This window comes from Poecile atricapillus, chromosome 3, assembly GCF_030490865.1.
Source record: "Poecile atricapillus isolate bPoeAtr1 chromosome 3, bPoeAtr1.hap1, whole genome shotgun sequence".
Taxonomy (NCBI): Eukaryota; Metazoa; Chordata; class Aves; order Passeriformes; family Paridae; genus Poecile; species Poecile atricapillus.
The window spans coordinates 91,940,351-91,946,497 of NC_081251.1; positions in this window are offsets into that span (position 1 = coordinate 91,940,351).

A 6,147-nucleotide genomic window follows, 5' to 3' on the forward strand; every position below is an offset into this window, starting at 1 on the left:
CCTCTTGTGTTTCAAATGAATGCACAGAATTCACTCCTTTCTTTAATCATAAGGTACATACAGTTTTGATTATGATATCTATATTACTTTACAAACATGGTAATTTTAAACTGAATGATTATGAAACAATTTATGTTGGCTGGGTTTTGATTGTCTCAAATTTCTAAGTTTTTGTTTTTTGCAGCCTGTGATCAACCACTGACCTCCACAAAAGTCCAACACAGCAATTAAACAGAACACAAAGTAAGTGCCTGCCACCCTGGCTAAACTGAGAAACAAATCACTATTCAGCCAAGTGATGCTATGGCTCTTCTTTCATTGCACACAGTTCCATGCTAGAAGAGCTCCATAACTTTGTGGAGTTCATGTTTATCTGGGATTCTGTTGCTTAGCTCTCAGGCCAGAGCTCTGCTTCTGCTCCTTTATTTCAGGAACTTTTCTGTTTTATTAGTCATAGTAGCCATAGGAAATTACAAGTATCACCAAGACACACTGATGATAAAAGTTTGGAGCTGCCTTTCCTTTCCCTTTCCCATTTATAGGAGAGCCTTACCTACTATGACAATAATTGCCAGGAGAATCAGCTTCACTCCAGTCCTCCAGTCCTATATTGTATGTATGACTTTCCTGAGAACAAAGAGGAGGTCCTTGTTCATTATTCAAAAATGCTATAACTCAAAATAGAAAAGAAAGCATAACAATAGGTGCTCAGTGAAGGAAACACCTGCTTTTCATTTTCCTGTAGTGTTTAAATGAAGCAAATTAGATAACCTAATTGAGGACAAAACTTTAAACCCAGGTTAGAAATCAGAGCCGTGTTACACTGCCTCCGACTGACAAGCAGAGTGAATACATGCTTGATTCAATTTAATTTTTGGGGGATCTTAATTAAATTTAAAAACTTGAATGGAAAATATGCTATTACCTGTTATGGTCCCATGATAGAAATTCTAGTGTCTCACTGCAAGTGTGTCACACCAAAAGGCTTTCATCACTTATATAACAGAACCATCTCTTACACTAGAGGGAGGAACTTGCAGGATAGGGTGTTCTCCTTGAAGGGGTGCATGGCACGGAGCAGACCTGCAAGAGACACCCAAGCAGACACCCTGGGAGAGGGACAGGCATGGTTCTGGCACACAGTTTGGCCTAATCAGCCATGATCAGCAGTAGCCTGCACTGGCTTGATCCACTGACACACACAAGCAGCTCCTGGCAGGCAAGCAGCTCCCCAGGAACAGGCTTAGTTAATCTACACAGCTCTACACTGTGCCGTGGAGACAGCCTTCAGTAAGATACAAGCAAAATCCTTGCCTCAGGGAATTCCAGCATCCCTAAACACTTACAATTGTCTAACCATGCCAAAATACCACTTTTAAAACAGGAGCAAATAAGACAGATAAAGACCCAAATGAAAATACATTCAAGCACACACATAGGAGCCAAGAGGCTGAAGAACAAAGGAGCCACATTTCTATTTCCATTTCTATTTCCATTTCCACTTCCGAGCCAGTGCATGGACCACTGGGGCAATTGACCTCTGATGGTACTTCCTTTGAAATCCTTCCAGCCACTACCCAAAAGCTGGTCACTAGGCTGGAAACAGGGAGAAGCTATATGAAGGAGCCTCCTCAGCTTGTGGAGCAACACTGGGGGCCCTCTGCAGCTGGTCACAGCACTTCTGCCACCACAGCAGTGCCATCATAGCCACCAGTAAATTAACACAGAAGCTGGACCACTTGTTCCGCCAGCAGTTCTCCACAAGCCATAAGAGGTCCCACATTCCCCATGGCTCTGGGATTTGCAGCGTGGTAAAGGCAGGCAGGGAGGTGGCTGAAGCCCAGAACCAGAGGCTGATGCCACTTCCTCAGCAAGGGAGGAGAAAGGGGCAGATTGAAGCACAGAATCGTGGACTGGTGCAAACCCCACAGAAACCTCAGTTTTCAGGAGCTGGATGCTGCACAGTGTGAAAGTTGCATATTTATGGATTAATCCTTTACTATTCAGTGATATGGTTTAATGTTCTCCATGTTTTCCTTTCTGCTAAGTGGAGATAGAAGAAAAAATTTAGTTTGACTTCAGAGATATGTATTTTTCATGTTTTGTAGGGGACTCCTGAAACTGGAAAATTTCCAACTAAAAATATATATATATGCATCAGTAGTTGTTCTTCCCCTTCCTCATAACTTGGACTGTTTTCAAATTTATAATGAAACGTGGAAAAGATTTAAATGTGACCAGTTTTGCCTTTCACTAGGAATATCTTGAATGGCATTAGCTGGGACTAGCACAGGTCTGTGTGTTCTTCTTGGAAAGCCAAAATTAATTTACTATAGACCTTTGCAACCAACACCTTTGCATCTCCCATCTCACTCCTTCAGTATCCTCCAAAAGTCCCCAGACCCCAAATTATTCTTTTGTTTTTTTTTCAGCAGGGTTTCTGTGACCCACTTAGAGAGGGACCCCCCCGCTTTTGAGAATCTGTGGAGGGTTGGCTGGCATGCAGGAATTCCAGCCAAGGTGTTAAAAAATATCAAGCCAATCTTGCAAGGACAGACTTGTTCTCTGATAAGAACCATTTTGTTAAGGAGAAGGGCACTTATGAAAAAGATACTTTCTATGCAAATTTTCTATTTAAACACCTAAGCACTTTAACCAAAAATATTTCACAAAAAGGCACTTGTAACTTAAGCTGACAGCCAGGGTTTGGAAAGAAACTTCTCTTTCATCTGTTTTTGCCAGTCTTTCAAGTCATATCTGCAAACAGAGCATAGAGAAAGAAAGGTTTCTAAAGGTTTTATTTTGAAGTTCTTGCCTTCCTCCTGCTTGTTGGATCATCTTCACTGTTAAATCAGACTGAAAGCTCAGTGATTATCAGTACTGTGACTCAGAGTTACTATATGTGCCCATAAACTTGAATTTTGCTGTCATTTGAATATAACAGCAAAGAATGGTAACTCTGTTAAAGAAAAGAAATGAAACTCTAAAAAAATCACCCTGTGAAAACACAGCATTAGATTCCATTCTCCAGGTTCTCAGAAATCAACAGCCTGGACACATTATCAAATTCAAAGAACCTTGCCAGGCACACTTAGTGTTCTACACTATCAGAAATCTTTACATAGACCAGCTGTAGGGCTGGAATCGGCTCAAGGGATACAAGAAGGTATGATTACACAAAATTTCTAATTGAACTTTGAAGATTCAGTAGGGATCTGATCCAAAGCTTACTGAATTAAATGGGGAAAAAAAAAATAGACATATCTTAGTTTAGACCCATTCAGCTTGGATATAGTTCAGAGAAGTACTCATACTTGGCAGCTGATGTAAACTAAACACATTAACCTATCATTAGAAAAAAAAGGTTCCCGAATAGATGTATATAAGGACAAATCTGTGAAGTATTGTTTTATGATCTGTCTAGCCATTCCAGGATTCCAACACCTTAGCATAGAGGTAAAACAAACTTTTGGTGTATTTATAAGCGTGAAGCTTAAAGATCTGATCCTGCCCTTTTGTCAATTATTGCCACAGATAAATGCAAGTCTGCAAATAAATAATGACTTTTTGTTAAATTAGTGCTGCTCCCAACACTACTTCCTTTTCATTGCTATTCCTTGACACTTTCCTCCTGTGTGTAAAGGAATAAAGAATTTATCACATTAATGAGATAACACTGCATGCAATCATTCATAGCTTACTTATATATTTGTATTTTAGCAGCAAAGTATAACAGAAATTGACTCTTAAACCATAGCACAGTATTAATTGCTAATTAGTTTACCATTATGACTGGAATGCCTTCTAGCATTCTAAGTTTTAATCCACATAAACAGCTAAGGAATGCTCTATCTCTAACATGTAATTATGAGGGATTATATTACACCTCCAGCATTTTGGCAAAAGCTTACAATGGCAAAAGATATAAAGTAATACCAGCCTTCTTGTGATTTCATAGAAACAGGAAAAAACCCTCTCTTTATGACTACAGCACATTTGCTCTTTAGTGGCTCTCATTTTATTTTTAAATTCAGAGATAGAGGCTTTATGTCCCTCACAAGGTTTTTCATTTACATTCTCTTTTGTTCATGTCACTCCTAAAACATAGAATTTAGCAGAGCTGAAAGTTATTCTCAAAATTTCTAAGGCTATTCGTCTACATCCCCACCATACATGCTACATTTTTTTAAATAAGAAAAATGAAAATCCAAATAAATCAACAACACAGACCTTTGCTTTTTGCCAAGAATTAAGTGGCTGTTATGTGCATTGTCTGCTGGCTAAGGGACAGCAGATTTAAGTACCAATCATGCTTACAAGTGCCATGGTTCTTTTAGACAGAGCTCAACTTAAATCAAAACATCTAGCTCATGGGTATTTACCTTCTTTTTGAAAAGACACAACTGTCTGAAGCATTTATTGTAAGGGGTTTCAGCCACAGATGCATAAAAGAGCAGGAGACAAAATTTCCTTTCTCAGGATGATTTACTGGCTTGACACAAGAGAGATTTGCTCAAATATCTGAAATATTTAGGTCCTGGGCAACTCTCTACCTTCCAAAAGAGCAGAACCCTGACAAGTGGGCACTACACAGGAGCTAGATGAGATGGGGAGAGTGGCCACTGGGGAACAGCAGAAAGGAGAACTCCTCATCCCCTTTGTCCTCCAGCCATTGAACCCACACTCCTTTAAGATTTGTAGTTTCCCATCAGTGTGAGCCCTGGATTTTCCCAAGCAGATGGTGAATGCAGGAGTTAATGACCCTGCTGGCAGTCCATCCTGCCCTGGCGCTGGTGGCTCTCCCAGCCGGACCCAGCAGCGCTCAGTGCTCTGCCTGTGCACACCTCTTCCCTCACACCTGGGCTGAGGCTGCATTTCACCAGCTCCCACCCTGCCCAGGGCCCACATTATTCCCTGATTCTGCTTCTTGCCTGTAGCAAACAGCCAGTGTAGCTCTTGCTTTTTTTTTTTGCCCACAAAGCAACAACTCTGCTTTCAAAGGCTTTGCCTGTGTCAGTAGCAAGAGGCTCTGCTGTCCTTTCATGGTTGTCACCTGCACCTGTGGGCCCACAGAAGTGTCCCATCACTTCCTGGCTGCCTTTGGAACTTCTTGAAATTAAGTGAAACTTGATTGTCCCTCTTCCCAGCCAATCCTTAGGTTTCTTATTGACTCCACTCATGAAAGCCCTGATTTTCAGCATCCACTGATGGATTACAGCCTTCAAAGGGGTCTCTCCTTCTTTTCAACCCCTTTAGAAGGGGTGCATTTGACAGTGATATCTCAATATTTTGCAATAAATGGATATAGTCTGCTTTTCCTATTACTTGACCAGTGAATGAACAGGGCTTTTATGAATTTTAGGCCCTGTTTTCCCCTTTTCACTTTAACTGAAGCCATGGAAAAACTCCCAGACTGATGGTTTGAAATGGAATTCTGATGGACATGTTTTTAAATCCAAGTCTTTTGCATTTTGGCAACACAGTGCCATTTTCACTTAATTTTCCTGACAACCTGCCAATAAAGCCAAAAGTCTGTTTAGCAAAAGTGAATTAAAGTGCACCTTTCTCATCTGAAGAAATAACATCTGCTGTTCTAAAGATAACTTGTTATTTTCATGGAAACAAGATATTTAATATCTGAATCTTGTTTGTTTTCATCAAAACTTGGAAAAATAACAATAAACTGATTTATTTGGAAAAAAATGTTTGTTTTTGAAGCACATGTTTTAAGAAATGTAAGATCTTGCCCTTCCTGCTCTGCTTGTTGCAGAAGTTTTAATTTTGAATCTGTCAGTATTCCAGTATTAAACCTGATGAATTTGATTCCAAGTGTAAGAAAGTTCTTTCATCCCGTGAGTCATTCAGCTTCTCTCTGGATGCGAGTTTTACTGATTCAAAGTTTTCTGTTTCATAAACAAGCTCATCATTTTTCTGTGGAAAATCATCACCTTACAAATGGATCTTGCAAGGACTCTCTGCCAGCTGACTAGTATCCCCCCACAAAAAATTACACTGGTTTAGGCCGTATTTTTTTTAAAATCCACTAAGTTAACCTAGAAGAAAATCCTTACAATCTAAATTGGTGGAGATTTAATGGAAGTCTGTGAATTTAGCTGGACAGTATTTTTTTTAAGCATTTGGCAGATT